The 19,833-nt window shown below is 43.3% G+C and overlaps 1 protein-coding gene across 1 annotated transcript in view; it reads right to left on the bottom strand.

Moving 5' to 3' along the window:
• GRIK3 (glutamate ionotropic receptor kainate type subunit 3) overlaps positions 1-19,833 on the bottom strand; it is a 669,988-nt gene that overhangs the window by 164,082 nt on the left and 486,073 nt on the right. The gene's annotated exons all lie outside the window — the stretch shown is intronic.

The following is a 19,833-nucleotide window of genomic DNA, read 5'->3' as shown; positions in this document are numbered from 1 at the left end:
TGAGTACAGTAAGGATGAGCGGCTGCATTGGCATAGGGATCGGCCGCCGCAGCAATCAGCAGTGAGTATGGGGTTAATCTGATTGCTGCATGCGGCTGTTCCAGTCCCCAGTTCCCGGAGTGCATGGAGAGCCACGCTGATGTCACAAATATCATAATGTGACCCCCTCTCTATATTATTGACACTGCCCCCCTTTACAATAGATATTCTGCTGTCTCCATATGAATTAGAAACTGTGCCCCCCCCATACGTATTAGAATTAGATACTATGATATATCGATTAGCTAATTCCCCCCCCCCCCCTTCAAACCATATATGGTGCACAGTATCCAATCCATATCAGCAGGTCATCCTTATGAGGACTTAAAGAGTGTAAAATAAGAAAATTTAAAAAAATATATATTTAAAATTTCCCATTTTCCAAAATAATAAAAAACAATTTCACATATTTGATATCACCGCGTGCTAATTGTCCAAACTATTTTAAATATAATGTTTATGATCCTGCATGGTCAATCACGTAAGCATAAAAAATATTAAACACCAAAAATGCAGATTTTTGGTCACATCATATCATCATCAGAAAAAAATGATAAAATGTGATTAAAAAAAAGTCCAATCAAAACAATAATGTTACCGATAAAAACTGTAAATCATGACTCAAAAAATTACCCTCATACAACCTTGTATACCGAATTTTTTTTATAGAGGACAGAAAAAGATAATTTAAACTCCTTCCCAACCTATGACCTACCGGTATGTCATAGGTTGGGTGAGGGAAACATGACGCGGCCCGCAGGTCAGATCCATGTCATAGCTGGCAGATTTCCGTTGCTATCAACAGCTGACATTTGCCGGTAATGACAGACATTGGAGCTGGCTCCGATGTCCATCATTGAAATGGTTAAATGCCGTGATCAATAGAGATTACGGCATTTAAATATTAAATGCTGATAATCCCTGGGGTCTAGGGACCCCTCTGTAGCTTCGCAATGTAATCACAGGCTGCAGATGGCTTGCAGAGGAAGAACTAGGACTTACAGATGGTAAGGACGTTCCTTGTGCTCCGTGGATCGGCGATTGCTTTGGCAGCCCTTAGCAATCGAGCGTCGAAAACATAGATTAATGTAATGCAATAGCACTACATTGATCTATATAAGAAAGCTAATGATGGCTTATGATGGGCCCCTAGGAAGGCCAAAAAAATTGTAACAAAAAAGAATGTAAATAAACAAATTTTGTATCACCACGTGCGTAATTGTTCTAACTATGTAATTATTGATGTTATTGATGTTCTTAATGCCCCAGAATAAACATAATACAAAGTTATTAAAAGACGTCATAAATATATATATATATATATATATATATATATATATATATATATATATATATATATATGAAGAATATGTTGGCCAGCACTATTGATTCCAAATTATCATGCGACCTGGCTTACAGGTGCAGGCTGCTGGGCTAAATATACAGCAACAGGAGAATACAGCAGCACACTGCTAGCACAAAGATATAGCTAAAACATGAGTATATAGATACAACATGAGAAGCTATTCAGCTATGGTGCAGTAATGAAATAGTGAGCAAGATAAGTATCTCACTATTTCATTACTGCACCATAGCTGAATAGCTCCTCATGTTGTATCTATATACTCATGTTTTATCTATATCTTTGTGCTAGCAGCGTGCTGCTGTATTCTCCTGTATATATATACGCAAAATTAATGCAGCTAAAAATTAAAGCTCATGGTGCAAAAAATAAACCCTATTTTAGCTCCATAGATCAAAAAAATAAAAAAAGTTATGGTGCCAGAAAGTTAAACAGATGTGCAAATTGCTTCTAGTAAAAAAAAATCTTAATCCTTCAAGTACTTATTAGCTGCTGAATACTACAGAGGAAATCATTTTCTTTTTAGAACACAGAGCTCTCTGCTGACATCACGAGCACAGTGCTCTCTGCTGACATCTCTGTCTATTTTAGGAACTGTCCAGAGCAGCATATGTTTGCTATGGGAATTTTTGCTACTCTGGACAGTTCTTAAAATGGACAGAGATGTCAGCAGAGAGCACTGTGCTCGTGATTCAGCAGAGAGCTCTGTGTTGCAAAAAGAAAATAATTTTCTCTGTAATATTCAGCAGCTAATAAGTACTGGAAGGATTAAGATTTTTTTTTAATAGAAGTAATTTACAAATCTGTTTAACTTTCTGGCATCAGTTTTCCACCAGAGTACCCCTTTAAATAAACTTTTTTTTTTCTTTAAAGTTTTCATTTCTTAGTTGTTTTTACCTTAAAAAGAAATACAAATTATCCAAGTTTGGTATCACTGAAATCATACTGATCCATAGAATAAAGATAGCATGTCAGATTTACTGTATTGTGAACCCTGAACAAAATAATTGCCCCACAAAATTTGCGCAATTCCATATTTTTTCAATTTTGCCTTACATTTATATATATATATATTTTTTTTTTTTTTTTAAGTACAGCTTTTCCTGCAACTACAAAGCCCTAATACAACTTTGTAAGTAGTAAAATAAAAAAAAAAGTCATGGGTCTTAAATTGTACGAAGCAAAAAAACATGAGCCAAAAAAAAAAATTGCTTGGTCATGGAGGGGTTACAGGAGACATCTTATGGATAAAAACTTAGCCCCTATCCAAAGAATATGTGATAAGTTTTATATTGCTGGCGGTCCGACCATTGGGACCCCCCATAATCTTTTGTACTGGATAGGGGCTTAAGTTTTTATCCATGAGATTTCTCCTTTTTTTTTTTGGCACCAATATAGCACCTCGCCAGGGGCAAAAGGGGCACTAGGCACGCTTTTGATATTAAGTCCCAATAAATGATGTCCACAAAGCCAAAAACACTCTGCCTTTGTATAGAAGTATAAATTAAGAAAAATGTATTTAGGATGTAAATGCAGTTTTTGTACTTTGCATTTCACAGAGAATTCCTGTGCTCTTTGAAGAAAATAATAGTAGTTATAAATAATAATAGCGCATAGCTGTTCTCTTTCTTTCCAGACAGGTTCATTTCCTATTATAAAGAATAGTTTTAGTTGAAAAAAAAAAAAAGTCCACATACCGATTCTGCAATGCAAGTATAGATTTACTACACCCACTCTTTGCAATTTTTTTTACTTAGATTTTTCCTCATCAAATATCATTTTGAGAATATGACAATATCAGAGTATTTTCTTTGTCCAGACTTGGTCAAATAGAATATAGACTGTACGAACCTGAACAATTCAAAATATGGCAGATAAAGGGGTAATACAGCCTTATAAAACTGATGGTCTATCCTCAGAATAGGCCATCAATGTTAGATCGGTGGGAGTCTATGTCATGCCACTCCGCTGATTGAAGAGACTTGTGCAGCCTCTTTAATGTATTAACTGTGCAAGGTAAAGCAGCTTTCAAGGTCATCATTCAAGGTCATCATTCACATATGGCTGCATAACCCCTTTAAATTACAGATTTTAATATATGACACACGTTTGAAACATAGACTACACTAGGTCATACTTCTGCAATGTTCACAATGTTGCCCTTTTTTCTCAATTGAAGATAGCAGAGAGCACTGTGCTCGTGATTCAGCAGAGAGCTCTGTGTTCCAAAAAGAAAATACATTCCTCTGTAATATTCAGCAGCTAATAGCTACCCATACTAATAGTACCCATTTAAGTGTACCATGGGCCCCAGGCTGTTCACAAAGTGTGCCCCCTCCTCCCACCCATAAAATAGCATTAATGCATTTACCAATTTTACCACATTAGTGCCATTTTATGGACCAAATCTATAGACTGTCTGCTTCTATTTAAAGAGTACCTAACTTTTAAAACATTGTTCCTTGTGTAATTAGCAGACACTTTGCCATTCACTTGCTTTTAAAATTATCAACATAAATATGTTTAAAATGTTAGAGAAAAAACAGCCATGAGGTGGCTCTGTTCTGTTCCCTGCCACAATGAATACAATGAGTTTGGTCTCCTTCAAGCCTGGCAGGAGACCATACTCAGAAAGTGTTTCTCTGCACTGAACTTGATTGACAGCTGCACAGAGCCTCACTGAAAGATTCACTCACTGAAAGGAAACATATATATATATATATATATATATATATATATTTATATATATATATTGTAGATATAAAAATTTTATGTATATTTGTAATTTTTTGTTTTGATTAGGTTAACCCAATGATGTACCGTATTTATCGGGGTATAACACGCACCGGCCTATAACACGCACCCTCATTTTACCAAGGATATTTGGGTAAAAAAAGTTTTTTACCCAAATATCCATGGTAAAATGAGGGTGCGTGTGTACGCGTGTATACCCCGATACACCCCCAGGAAAGGCAGGGGGACAGAGGCCGTCGCTGCCCGCTTCTCTCCCCCTGCCTTTCCTGGGGTCTAAAGCCCTGCTGCCGGCCGTTCTCTCCCCTTGGCTTTCGGCGCCGACAGCCAGGGGGAGAGAAGGGGCAGCGGCACCCATTGCCGGCGCCGCTGCCCCGTTGCCTCCCCCCATCCCCGGTGGCATAATTACCTGTTGCCGGGGTCGGGTCCGCGCTGCTGCAGGCCTCCGGCATTCGTCCCCTGCGTCGTTGCTATGCGCTGCACGGCGCGGCGCATGACGTCAGTGCGACGCGCCGTGCATAGTAACGACGCAGGGGACGCACGCCGGAGGCCTGCAGCAGCGCGGCCCCGGCAACAGGTAATTATGCCACCGGGGATGGGGGGAGGCAACGGGGCAGCGGCGCCGGCAATGGGTGCCGCTGCCCCTTCTCTCCCCCTGGCTGTCGGCGCCGCTTCTCTCCCCCTGGCTATCGGTGCCGGCAATGGGGTGCCGGCACCGATAGTCAGGGGGACAGAACGGGCAGCGGCGCCGATAGCCAGGGGGAGAGAAGGGCCGGCAGCAGGGCTCTAGACCCCAGGAGAGAAGCGGGCAGCGACGGCCTCTCTCCCCCTGCCTTTCCTGGGGGTGTATCGGCGTATAACACGCACATAGACTTTAGGCTAAAAATTTTAGCCTAGAAAGTGCATGTTATATGCCGATAAATACGGTATTTCTCATAGCCTGGGGATTTCATAGTATAAAAATAGCATTGCATTTTTCTTTGTAATTTATTTAAAGGGAACCTGTTATTTCCAAAAACTTTTTAGATAATAACATTATATGTATATTTGTAATATGCGTTGGTTAAAAATGTGTATATTTTTGTCTGAAAAAAATCTGTCTTCTCTGTGCAGCTATTGCCTGTGTGTCTCTGTGCAGAGACAAAATACAGAAAGTGTTGGTGGGACAAGCAGGGCTCTGTGAAGTGAGGCTATCTTACATGTCACTGGCTCACACAACAGGCTGATTGACTAGTTAAAGACATACACAGAATCCTGCTTGTCCTGCCCACACTTCCTGGATTTTGTCTCTGCACAGAAACACATAGGTAATTGCTGCTTGGAGAAGACAGCATTTTTTCACCCAAATATATGCACGTTTTTAAACCACTGAATATTACAAATATACATATGTTATTAACTACAGTATATAAAAAGTTTTTTTTTTTTTTTTTAAATGACAGGTTCACTTTAAATAAATTACACAGAAAATAATGCAATGCTACATTTATAGGTATCAAATCCCCAAGCTATGAGAAATGCAGCATTGGTTTCCTCAGGTAGCCAGTTATGTCCATAGGTAGCCCCACCCAGTAAGGCCCCATATAGGGAGGTATGTCCTTAGGTAGTTCTCCCAAGCTAGGCAGGTATGTCCTAAGGTATTCCCTTACTCAAGTAGGTAGGAATGTCCATAGGTAGTCCCTCTTCAAGTCAGCAGGTATGTTTACAGGTAGTCTCCTCTCCACAGGTAGGCAGGTATTTCCTTGGGTAATTACACTCCCCCTTAGTAGGCAGGCTGTGACTCCCTCCAATAGAACCTCCTTTGCTCCAGAATAGGGCAAACAAGTTCACATCTGGGTTGGTGCTCCTTTTAGGAACTCTGTTGTAGAGTCCATTACAGAGACAAATAACGGACCTAGATGGTCTGTGGCACTACAGACAACAACTGGACCCCTTGTCTTTAAATAGGGTCTGTCAGGTTTCTGTCTGGTTTGTGTTGTCTCACATGTGTTGAGTGGAGAAAAAATTAGGACATGCAGGATATTTTTTTCTCTACTCCTGTAATTTATCGGACTAAGCAAACAGAGCTTCTCTGAACAGAACTTGATGCTGATGTGAACCCCGTGCAGAGCAGCCAGGCCATTTTTTTTTCCTTTGCAGAAACAAAGCATAACATTACATAATTAAGCCTGCATCATGGGGCGGAGATCACATTCTGTCCTCAGTTTGGCTGCAGGTTCGATGCTGCCTCTGACATACAGTACACTAACAGCTTTTCACTATATGCACATGTTAACATATTGATGAAAGCACTGCTAGCCTAGGAACACAAGGCAATAAGCCCTGCGTTCCTGGAGTGTAGCCTGCAGGAAATAATGGTGGGGGGGGGGGAATGAGATGTCTGATTGTGAGTGTCCTGCTGGTGGGAAGCCCACGATCTCCCTGCTGCACCCTACGTTCATTTAGAGCGCCGGGTGCAGCGCTGGAGGCTCGTGACCTCACAGCCACGCTTCCTCAATGCAAGTCTATGGGAGGAGGCGTGACATTCTCCCATAGACTTGCATTGAGGGGGCGTGGCTGTGACATCACGAGCCTCCGCATCGCCAGTCATCTGGCACAGAGCGGCAGGACCCGCCGCGATCAGACATCTTATCCCCTATCCTTTAGATAGGTGATAAGATGTCTAGGGGCAGAGTACCCCTTTAAATCACCTATATCATAATCCATTATTGCCTCCAGTGTTTATAGCATCTATAATGTATTTCAGAAAATTTAGAATTGCACTTCTTTTGTGCTGCAGTTTATTAATAACAGCGCTATATGTTGTGTACATACCGATGCCTTTCATACATTTTCAGCAAGGTTAAATATTGTACCATCTAAAGGTGCTGCTCTCTTAGTCACCACTTTTTCTCACTCTAAACTCACTTTTTTCCTTTTCCATTTTTTGTTAAGTGGCATTGCTTGCCGATAACCTCAGTCTACCCCAGCTTCTAGCACGTAGGACCACTGAGCTGGAAAAAAGTGAAAGAGAAAGTCCCATTTTTTGTGAAGGCTCGGTAGGGCACTGAAAGCATACTTAATCCGGTACACCTGCTCATAGCTTTGATGGCATCAGCAGCTGTCTGACTGCAACAATGTCTACTGTGTTTAGGAAACAGTCAGATGAAGGGGCTTAGTGTTTATTGCTAAAATATGCGCTCAATGCATTCTGTACTTTTTACTTGTAATTTCCTGCCCTCAAATTATTACATTGTTACTGGAATAAACAGAGTATAGCCCAAAGCATGTCATCTTTTTATGTCATGCATTTTCATGATGATAGAATGAGCATCTAGTAACATTTTTAACCTTTTTGTGTAAAAATATATGCTTCTATAGATTAGCTATCTCCTGTCTTATACCCTGGAAGTATTTTTCCAGAAAGCAAAATGTGTCCAGGATATGTGTCTTGGCGTGTACAATAAAGCGATACATTAACTAGGTAACACCTGTTTATTAAATTTCTTTATCGGCATATAACACACATTTTTTAGGCTAAAATGTTTAGCCTAAAGTCTATCTGCGTGTTATATGTTGATAGACTGATTCTCGCACACAGAAGCCTCTGCAGTTCAATGATTTAAAGCGGTTGCTTTAAATAATTGAACTGCAGCAGCTTCTGCAGGGCTGGGGTCCCGCTGCTGCCGCTGCCCGATTCCCTCCCCGTCCCCAGTTTTATAGTTACATGTCCCGCTGCCTCTGCTGCTTGATTCCCTCCCCATCCCCGGTTTTATTGTTACATGTCCTGGGGACCGCGCTCCTTCATGCTCTGGCGGCATCCGGAGCTGTCACTATGCACTGTACAATAACGAGTGATGTCCTCAGTCAGTGCGCAGCGCACAGTGACAGTTCTGGATGCCGCCGGAGCATAAAGGAGTGCGGTCCCCAGGACATGTAACTATAAAGCTGGATACGATGAGGGAATAGGGCAGCGGAGGCCGCAGGACATTTAACTATACAAACGGGGAGGGAATCGAGAAGCGGCGGGACTCTGGCCCCCGCAGAAGCTGCTGCAGTTCAATGATTTAAAGCGCCCGCGCGAACGTGCGAACCGCCATAGACTTCAACAGGCAGGCAAATTTTAAAACCCACAGGGACTCTTTCTGGCCACAATAGTGATGGAAAAGTTGTTTCAAGGGGACTAACACCTGGACTGTGGCATGCGGGAGGGGGATCCATGGCTAAACTCCCATGGAAAATGACATAGTTGATGCAGAGTCTGGTTTTAATCCATAAAGGGCATAAATCACCTAACATTCCTAAATTGTTTGGAATAACGTGCTTTAAAACATCAGGCATGATGTTGTATCGATCAGGTGGTGTAAGGGTTACACCCGCTTCGCAGTGACAGACCAAACTCCCCATTTAACGCACCGCAAACATTCCATTTGCACAACCGCAAACTCCCCATTTTCACAAGGTTGGATACCAAGCTAGCCATGTCCCGTTCCTTGTCCTCACTGATGTCATTGAAGGTCTCTTGCTCCACCCAGCCACGTACAACACCAAGGGTCCCCGAAAGGTGACAACAAGCCCCCTGGGACACCTGCTGTGTTTGGTCTTCCACCTCCTAAAAGCCATCTTCCTCCTCTGACTCCTCTTCTTCAGACTCCTCTCTCTGCGTTGCCTCTCTCTGCGTTATTATAAGGTGTGATAAGTAGTACTATTCCTAGATGGAAAAAAATGCTTGGCTGGTCCTCCTACTTAAAATTTAGGGCACTGCGCGTACAATCTAATGTGCCACCAGATAGGAGTGGTGTGTTAAGTAATACTATTCTTATCAGTTTAATCCCTGTTACGTCCCCTATCAGGGGATGTGTATATGGCATCAATTTTAGGAACCGGGAAAAGGAAAAAGATGCTTGTTCAGGCCTCCTACTTCAAATTTGGGGCACTGCGCATGCAATCTAATGTGCCACCAGATAGGAGTAGTGTGTTAAGTAGTACTATTCTTATCAGTTTAATCCCTGTTACTTCCCCTACCATGGCCGTGTAGGAATGCCTGAAATGGCCACACACCTTCCTGGCCTGCTTCAGGACGTCCTGTTGGCCTAGGTACTTATGCACAAAGCGTTGTACGATCAGATTACACACATGTACCATGCACGGCACATGTGTCAACTAGCCCAAATTCAATGCTGCCAACAAATTTCTTCCGTTGTCACAAACCACTTTGCCAATCTCCAGTTGGTGTGGAGTCAGCCACTGATCCACCTGTGCGTTCAGGGCGGACAGGAGTGCTGGTGCGGTGTAATTCTCTGCTTTCAGGCAAGTCAACCCCAAGACGGCGTGATACTGCCATATCCGGGATGTGGAATAGTACCTGGGCAGCTGAGGGGGGGGGGGGGGGGGGAGGGTTGTGCCGTTGATGTGGAGCAAGACGCAGAAGAGGACTCAGCCGAGGAAGTTATGGAAGAGGATGGAGTAGGAGAAGTAGAGGAGGTGGCAGCAGGCCTGCTTGCAAGTCGTGGCAGTGTCACCAACTCCTCTGCAGAGCCACGCATTCCATGCTTGGCAGCCGTCAGCAGATTTACCCAATGCACAGTGTAGGTGATATGCCTGCCATGACCATGCTTTGCAGACCAGGTATCAGTGGTCAGACTGACCCTTGCCCCAACACGGGGGGGGGGGGGGGGGCGGACCCGCGGGAGGCCCTGTGGCGAAGTATGGTACCCACTCCTTTCAGATTGGGGCTGCAACCGAGGCTTCGAGAGCGGGCCTGTCAGTGGATGCAATATAGCGTATTGGGCGCTGGAGGTCTGGTTGTTATGTGGGGTATGTTCGCCCAGAATTGTTGCTTTAATGCTTTTTCTTTTTCAGATTCTCCAGAGCCAATTTCCTGGGTCACTCTTACTTCCATCGGGTGGCTCGGAGAGCGGATTGTCCGCCTGGCGGTCGATCTTTGGGCTGCAGTGACATTGTGATTCACTGGAGAGGTATTCCGGGAATGCGTTGGCCTAGGGTAGTGACGGAGGCGGTGGACATCGCAAGGTTATCTCCTACTAGTGTGATTTTGGTGGTTCATGTTGGGGGATTCCCGGGTTCCGGACCTTATAACACTGATGAAGGTTGATGTGGAGAGAATGTCGGTTTTCTTTACGGAACTGGTGCTGGTGTGGTCGGAGATTGTTCCGAGGGTTTCATGGCAGGGGGTCGCAATGTCGACGCCATCGAGCGATCTTGCCGGCTGGTGAACTCCCGGATGGCAAGGTTTGTGCGCTCGAAAGGTGGTGTGGTTGTTCGCTACCAGGAGCTCTAAGGGGACAACACGCGTTTTATGATCCCGGACGGGGTCCACCTGAACGATATTGGCCTGGACATATTTTTGTCCGGCCTTCAGGATGGCCTAGGGCAGGCACTTTTCCTCCTTAGTGGCGGTCGGAGCACCGTGTAGGTGTACACAGGCTCCTCGGTGGCCTGGTAAGAGAGGAGTTGGAGGAAAAGGTACCGAGGGCACATATGCCTGCCAGGAGTCTGCCGGTTGGCATACCGCCTTGGTAAGAGTTTCTGGTTTATGTTGAGGTAAAAGCTGATATTAAATGTTAACTACTGTGCAGTTTGATATGGTTATGTTGTTTACATAAAATACATTTGAGTTGTGACCACTACCCAGCCCAGTTAAAATGGAGAATTGAGTCTGTCGTTTTGTGGGGAAAGGGGGAGAGGGTTGGTATATAAGGGGAAGTGTGTTCTATGTAGTCAAATGTACACTACTGTTACACCAGATATGAGTTGCACTGGTGTGACACTGTGCCCTGGCAGGCCCTGAAAAGCACACGTGTGAAGGAAAGTGACTGCTATTATATTACAGTCAAAAAAGTTTTGTTTTTTTTAAATGCAAGCTATTGTGACACAAGATATGAGTGGTGGCACTGGGCAAGTGGGCACAGATTACGCTGTGAGCCTGACACAAGCTGCCAGGCAGCCAAATGCAATTAGATTACACAGGGGTAAGAAAATGCAGACTGATGTTCTAGCCCTAAAAAGGGCTTTTTGGGGTGCTGTCCTTACAGCAGAGATCGGATGAGTCCTTCCGGAGTTTAGTGGACACTGAATACACTAGCCTAGCTATCATTTTCCCTATTAAATCAGCAGCACCTACACTATCCCTCCTCTCACTAAGAATGCAGCTTCAGAATGAAGCTAAAATGGATGCCGTCCAGGAGGTGGGAGGGTCTGGGAGGGAGGGTCTGCTGCTGATTGGCTGGAATGTGTCTGCTGACTGTGAGGTACAGGGTCAAAGTTTACTCAATGATGACGAATAGGGGGCGGATCGAACATCGCATATGTTCGCCTGCCGCGGCAAACGTGAACAAGCTATGTTCGTTGGGAACTGTTCGCCGGCGAACTGTTCGGGACATCTCTACTGTGCAGATGTGCATTTATTGTTTAGAGGTGTTATCAGTTTATTCATTGAATTTTTGGGGGCAAGAAATTATAGAATTTCTAATAGTGGGGGTGCAGCTCACTTCACCTAATATATTATTGAGGTTACTGCTAGTCCACTACCCAATGGAAAGTATAGGAATTTATATAGTACAAGGAAGGGCCGCCATGCCCGGAAACGTGTTTGTGTTGCATTTTAAACATATTCTAAACTATTATTATCCACTATCAATATACCTGACCTAAAGCAATTAAGTCCATGCGCTCCAGAGACACAAGGATGCTGCACTCACCATTGAAATTCCTGGCATCTGCTGCAACAGATGCTGTGCTCACCATTGAAGTTCCCCATGTCTGCTGCCACAAGACCCGCGACCCATCTGAACATCAGGGTGCACCCCAGTCACAAGAATGCTGGCCATAATAAACCATCTGATATTGATTACAGGCTCTTTTGAATCATAGTGCTCAACCGATCCTCTGCAGGACCCGATATTAAAACTAGTGTTGAGTGCGAATATTCGCAATTCTAATATTTATAGCGAATTTTGCATATTCACGAATATGGCGAATATAACGCTATATATTCGTAATTACAAATATTGGTAATTTTTTTTCACACAGAACACATCACAATGATCTCATCCCTCCCTGCTTCCAGCTTGTGGTCTAAGGAAGGCTCCTATACTATTTACTGTATTAGACTGGAGAGCGAAAATTCGCAAATATCGTCATTAAAATTAGATACGTAGATACTGACGATATTCGCGAATATGACATGACAATATTCAAAAGGAAAATGTCATAGACCCATTATCACTTCTGTATAGACCAAAAATAGACCAAGAATTAGGAGATAGATAAGATAGGTACATAGTTATCAGCATGTGCATTTACACAAAGTGAAAATACCCGCAAATTTGCAAATTTTGCGAATATAGGACGAATATTTGTCCATATATTCAAGAAATAACACAAATTTGAATATGGCATATGCAGCTCATCACTAATCAACACAGGAATCCTTGGACTTGCAGTCCTCTGCTAACACTGCACAGCAGCGGTGTGTGGGGTATAACACCCAATATAATTATCAAATCCTAAAGACCAGCGGTGAGATAATTAATTTCATATTTCACGAAGACTTTTAATCTAAGAACATTTTATTGAAAACAGAACTTTTTCGGCAACATATTATAGTGCCGCCATATGATTAATATTAATTTTCAATTAGTATACTGTATGGTAACATATTTATGGGGACTAGTTGCAAGGGCCCTGCAGTCATTTAGTCTCCTATTGAATGTAATAATTGTCATTTACTATCTGCATTATATTAAATAATAAATTTTTACTCTACATTATATTAATTTAATATACCATTATATTACTTTATTACTTAGAGGTCGGCAAGAGAATATAGTTTCTGGCAATAGGTGGCAGCTCTAGTAGTTTACTGTATGACTTCTTAAACGGGTACTCCGCCCCTAGACATCTTATCCCCTATCCAAAGGATAGGAGATAAGATGTATGATCGCAGGGGACCATCGCTGGTGACTCCTGCAATCTGTCATTGTGCACCCACCTTTGGGAGCTCTCTGCAGCGCTGGAGGCTCAAGTGTGTAGCGTGACGACAACAGGGCGGGAGTAGCGTGACATCATGACTCGGCCCCCGTGTGACATCATGCTCCGACCCCTCAATGCAAGTTTATGGGAGGGGATGTGACATCACACGGGGGCAGAGTTGTGACGTTGCGATACTCTGGCCCTGTGGTCGTCACGCTACACACTCAGAGCCTCCAGCGCTGCGGAGGGCTCACAAAGGGGGGGGGGGCAATGAGATTGCGGGGTTCCTGAGCGGCGGGACCCCTGCAATCATACATCTTATCCCCTATCCTTTGGATAGGGGATAAGATGTATTAAGGCCAGAGTACCCCTTTAGGTTTTAAAAATAAAGGGCTCTGTACAACAACTAATAATAATAATTTCTTCATTTGTATAACATCAGCATATTTGCAACATTGTGCACTTAGATTGGTTCATGTTCCCACTTGGGTTCATAATGGAAATACACCTATCTGTATGTTTCGGAGTGTAAGAGGAAGCCTGTGCAAACACAGGGAGAAAATACAAAATCTTTACAGCTGTTGTCCTTGGTGGGATTTGAACCGATGTCCCCAGGGTTGCATAGCTTCATTAGGAGCCTCCATTCTGGTTTATGGGAAATGTACTATTTTTCACTTTTGACAACAGATATCTCAGAGGAAACAATAGGCAGAAAAGATAAGCAGAGCTTCCCACAGAGTAGTATTGTAAGGTGATGGGAGTATTATTGCATTGAATAAACTGCTCACCTTTGGTTGTTGTGTTTTCTAAGACAAAACAATTTTTAGCGCATCATTAGGGTATAGATCTCAGTGGTGCTGCCTCCCGGTAGTCGGCGCCACGGATCCTCTGGGCCGAATAGTAGAGTGTAGGTAAATGAGTGGGGGAAATAATCCTGGGTACCTGGTGCGATCCACTGAAAAGGACTTAGTTCAAGCAGATGGTATTTTGAGGTAATTTTAATAACCAAAAAGCACAGACTCATTTTGAGGTGACAACCTCTTTCTCAATGTGAATATGGAATTGCATGGAACAGACAGGTAGACTGGTTTAAAAGACATAAAATGGCACAAAATGTTAGTGACGTCAGTGGGCAGATACCGCTGACGTCTAAACCAACATCTGTCATAACATTTACCGTATTTTTCGCAATATAAGAAGCTCCGGCATATAAGACGCACCCAATTTTAAAGGAGGAACATCTAGAAAAATAAAAGATTCTGAACCAAATACTGTAGTAAAACATTTTATATCAGTATAGTTCCCCCACAATAGTTGGCAGTATAGTTCCCCCACAATGGTAGGCAGCTCCCCCCCCCCCCCCACAATGGTTGGCAGTATAGTTCCCCCACAATAGTTGGCAGTATTGTTCCCCCACAATAGTAGGCAGCTCCCCCTCCACCCACAATGGTTGGCAGTATAGTTCCCCCACAATAGTTGGCAGTATAGTTCCCCCACAATGGTAGGCAGCTCCCACCCCACAATAGTTGGCAGTATAGTTCCCCCACAATGGTAGGCAGCTCCCCCCCCCCCCCCACAGACATACAGCTTCCAGCCATATACAGTGTACGGCTGGAGGCTGTATGTCTGTATACTGCCCCCCACAGTGTTCCGGTCACCGCTCCTCTGGCCCGGTGTCACAATCTACTGCTATGGCCTATGGACCATAGCAGTAGGTGCCGGGACCGGAGAAGTGGTGACCGGAACACTGAAGATTACGCGCCGCCGGTCACTCACCAGGCCCCGGCCAGCGTACGTCTTCCTCCGGTCCTCCTGGTACTCCTGCGCCTCTATGGTTGTACACACGGGACGTCACTGATGTCCTGTGCGTACAACCATAGAGAGGCGGAGGATCGCAGGAAGACCGCAGGAGGACCGTAGGAGGACGCACATCGGCCGGGGAATGGTTAGTGACCCGCGGATATCCTTATGTCCGAAAAGATTTTAAGGGACACAGGGATGTCCGGCATAGGAAAACCTATGATTATCTGCCCGGGCCAGCTCCTGTGTGCGGCTGCAGGTGGGGGCCGGCCAGAGCAGGTAAAAACTAATTCATGTATACTAAAAACCAGGGTGCCTCCAGCTGTTGTGAAACTACAACTACCAGCATGCCGGTCCGGGCATGCTGGGAGTTGTAGTTTCACAACAGCTGGAGGCACCCTGGTTTTTAGTATACAGTTATTAGTAATTCACTATGTTCCAGGCGTAGGGCAATAAACATAGCCGGTGTGAGGTGAAAAATTCACCGGCGGTCATGAGGCTGCTGCGGGCGGGGAGCTGTTCTGCACCGCCGCAGCCTCTGTACTTACCGCTGACTTCCCGCTCACGCCCGCAGCAGCCTCGGTCGTATATTCGTCGTATAAGATGCACCAACTCCCCCCCCCCCCCATTTTGGGGAAGAAAAAGTGCGTCTTATACGGTGAAAAATACGGTACTTCAGAACAGTTGTTTTTCAAAACAACAACAACTGTTCTGAAGTAAATGTTGTGACAGATGTTGGTTTAGACGTCAGGGGTACCTGCCCACTGACGTCACTAACATTTGGTGCCATTTTATGTCTTTTAAACCAGTCTACCTGTCTGTTCCATGCAATGCCATATTCACATTGAGAAAAAGGTTGTCACCTTGAAACGCGTCTGTGCTTTTTGGTTATTTCAATTACCTCAAAATACCATCTGCTTGAACTAAGCTCTTCTTCAGTGGATCGCGCCAGGTGCCCGGGATTTTTTTCCCCCACTCATCTACCTACACTTTGGCACAGCATTTTGGCTATTTTTATAAAGTGAAGCCACAATCCAGATGTGAACAGTGCCTTAAATATTCAAACATAATATACACAATCGATCATTGGATCATTGTTCCAAAGTGAGAAAACTATGTGTTGGCATTTTATTATAATAAGGTGTTTTTGATCTTTGCTTGCATGACAACATATATTATTTATAGATGTACAGTACAAAAAGGAATTATATGCATACATTCATACAATGTTTTAAGTTCTCTAGGGAAGTACACAATGTTTATTAATAAAAAGTAGGCTTAGAGCACCGACAATGGTAAGGAGCTGGTAACTACTGTGTAGCTCAATCAGTGTCCCTTGATCTCTTATTATACCTATAAAACTTTCAATTTTCGCCTCTGCCTCTCTCCCACTGCCTGCTCCTCCTCCTACATTTTTGCTGTCAGCCCCAATCTGCAGTTGCTGTCTCTCAACAGCGAAGCTGGTAATTCGAAAGTCTCAGTTGATCACGACTCCCGCAGAACAATCTGTAATGTATGTTAACAACTACGTTGTGTAGTCATCCATCTTCATAGAATAAGGGCCTTTCAGCAAAGTGCTAAGCTGCTCAGCTAGGGATAGGGAGGACCTGTCTGAAGCCTGATTAATAAAGGCCTGTATGGTTTATAGGAAACTTAAATAAATGGGACAAAATCACTGGATTATGCATTCAAACCAGAGCCAGTTCATGATGTCATATACTTCTATATATCCAATAGCATGTGACCTTTTCTTGTACTTATAGAAAACATTAGAGTACGTCAGAGGACAGGGTATCATTTGAGTCATTTTTCATGACTTTTCTTAAATGCTTTAAAATAGATCAAGAGTAAAACGAGTGACTGCATAAAAAAAAAATCAATAGGCATTGCTCCTAGCAGCTGTTGCTATGCAGCCCAGTCCCCCGCTGATCTCTAACTCTTTGTCTTGACAAAAACATAAGAAATGTCAATCACTGGCTACTGCAGTGACCCACTTTAGTTGGTGACTGGCTGAAGGGCATCCCCAGTCAATTTTAAAGAATAAGGAAGTGGATACCAATGGGGTTGTGGTGAGTATTTTTTTAAATCTACTCTGCTCTTCCTTTTTTGTTTTAAATGGGGTACTCCGCCCCTAGACATCTTATCCCCTAAGATAAGATGTCTGATCGTGGGGTTCCTGCTGCTGGGGACCCCCGCAATCTCTCATGCAGCACCCCCTGTCATCTGGTGCATGGAGCGAACTTTGCTCCGTGCATAATGACTGGCGATGCAGGGGCCGGAGGCTCATGACGTCACGTCCCTCCCCCTCAATGCAAGTCTATGGGGGGGGGTGGAATCCACTACACCCCCTCCCATAGACTTTTATTGAGGGGGCAGGGCATTACATCATGAGGGAACAAGTCCGTGACATCACGAGCCTCCGGTCCCTGCATTGCCAGTCATTAGGCACGGAGCAAAGTTTTCTCTGTACACCAGATGACAGGGGGTGCTGCAGGAGAGATTGCGGGGGGCCCACCACTGGATAGGGGATAAGATGTCTAGGGGCGGAGTACCCCTTTAATGTTATACCACCGGACAACTCCTTTTAAGTTGGTCCCTTTTATCTGCAGATCATATGCAATATATTTTAGTAGCATCTGCAGCTAAGTTGGCTGTATACATAAGATGAAAACTAAGTAAAAAGGACAATTGATATCAATTTCAAATGATACACAGAAAATTCATTTAAAGTGGCCAACAGCCTTCCATAATAGTGATATGGGATTTTAAGTCAGGCTCATTTCCAGAGAAGCTATTTTCTCTTTTAAGTGAAGCCATGACGCATTGGCCAACGAGGCACAAAACGTGTTCACAATACAGTGTGGGACACAACTTGCTCACTAATTTTGTGGTGTAAAATGCCTTTGCAATAGTAAATGAGCCTCATTGCCTTTGATTTGCTGGTATAATCTGACATATTGATGTACAAATGATCTGACATACCTGCATTCTAGATTATGTTAATCTTAAGTGTATGGCCATATTCAATCTTATATGCATGTCAAGTACAGTCATAACATTGTCAGAGGATTTAGCTAAATGTATTGGATCTCACTGGATTTGCGAATGTTCTGCAAAGAAAGATCTTTTGTCTTCGACCAGGTCACACATTGGCCATAGACATGAGATACTTATCTGCATCATTTTGTCATCATATTCCACAATATATATATATATATATATATATATATATATATATATATATATATATTTATATTGACATCTGGCATTTTGGAAAAGGAGGACATATAGACTATAGAAACAATTTTCCAAAGGAAACTATGGTAGGAAATAATCCACAACTTAATGAAGGGCTGCTCGGTACCAAAGTCCCCTAGGCTTGACCTCTGCCCCTTCCCTTTTGCTAGGCACAGCATAAGCTGGCCCTGACGTCACTCTTCAGACTCAATCTCTGCAACTTCTTATTACCACACTCAGCTTTGGCCTTTATGGCATGGCAAGTTTCTTCATCTTTTCTCCCTTGCTCTTCAAGGGTCACAACTTTTATTTTTCTGATGACATATTTGGATTTTGCTACCATTGACTTCAATAGGTCAGCATGAAAACTGCAATAGATGCAGATTTGCAGATTTTCCTTCATACCCAATGAAGGCAATGGTAGCAAAATCCACTGTGGATGGTCTGCAGCAAATCGGCTGTGGAATTTCCACAGGTAATCTGTCCGTGTGAACCCTAAGAATGGGTCATCCCAGCCAGCTCATCCCTATACTATGCTATCTGAGTATAACAAAAGGTCTATTGAAAAGCCCTATGGGGCAGGAAGAAGCTGGCTGGTACCATCCATAAAATGCTGCATGTTTCACAGTGAATCATAGACTACAGTAATAAAGCAAAGTGAGGCTCATTCATTTTAACTAGGATGAAGCACATGAACAAATTAAACAAAATCAATGAAAAAGAGATGTAGTTACCTATAGCAACAACTAAGTTGCCCGCTCTTGTGTTCAGATACCTAGCTAGAGAAGCAAGGAGCAATGTAACACAGGGATGACAACAAAAGTCAAGGAAAAGTATAAGACAAAAAATCAAAGACCACTCAAGCATGAACAAGTAAATTTTGTACTCGTGGAATTCCTTAAAATAGAGGGGCCAAGATTTTGACAGATGCCTGTATATAATGGATCTAGTTTAAATTCAGTAACTGACATGCCTCTAAAGACGTTTCTCTTTAAAATGTATATTCAGTATGACCTGGGTTTTCTTGGGCCAACCAGGAATTTATTTAGAGGGTCGATCCAACATGTACATTGTAAACTTTACTGTTAGTAGTAGTTATGCTCATGACCGATGATACGCCATACTCCATATTCCCTCCAATGCTGTGGTGTTTTTTCCTCATTAAATCCTATGCCACAAAAACTGCAGTGGGTTACTGATCATACAGGTATCATAGTCATTTTTTTTTTTTTTTTTGCTGCAGTTTTAAAGATGTAGACATTACACATTAATTCTGCCTCTTCACATGTGCATACTATGGGGTTCTGTGTTTCCTGGTGTATAAAGTCTTATAAGCCATGCTATGCCCCATGGAAAAAAGTATTCAAAGTTCCTTTCCTCCAGAAGGAAAAAAGCTTGCTCCTCACTACCACTCATTACAGGTAGCATCCCTTCAAATCAATGTTCAACTTCTAAAGAGCCTTGAAACATGACTAGGGATTATCTGCCAAGCCAGAATCCCCAGTCGTGTTTCAAGGCTCTTTAAACGTCAAACATTGATTTGAAGGGATGCTACCTCAAATATGTGTCAGTAAGGAGCAAGCTTTTTTTCCTTCTTAAGAAGAGTTACTTTACAAACTCAATGCCATGCAACTTCCATGTGATAAATATGAAACTTCTTTTCACACCAT

The sequence above is a fragment of the Hyla sarda genome, chromosome 2 (genome assembly GCF_029499605.1).
Source record: "Hyla sarda isolate aHylSar1 chromosome 2, aHylSar1.hap1, whole genome shotgun sequence".
Classification (NCBI taxonomy): domain Eukaryota; kingdom Metazoa; phylum Chordata; class Amphibia; order Anura; family Hylidae; genus Hyla; species Hyla sarda.
Note: the sequence above shows the minus strand (reverse complement) of the source record. Positions and strands in the feature narration are given on the sequence as shown.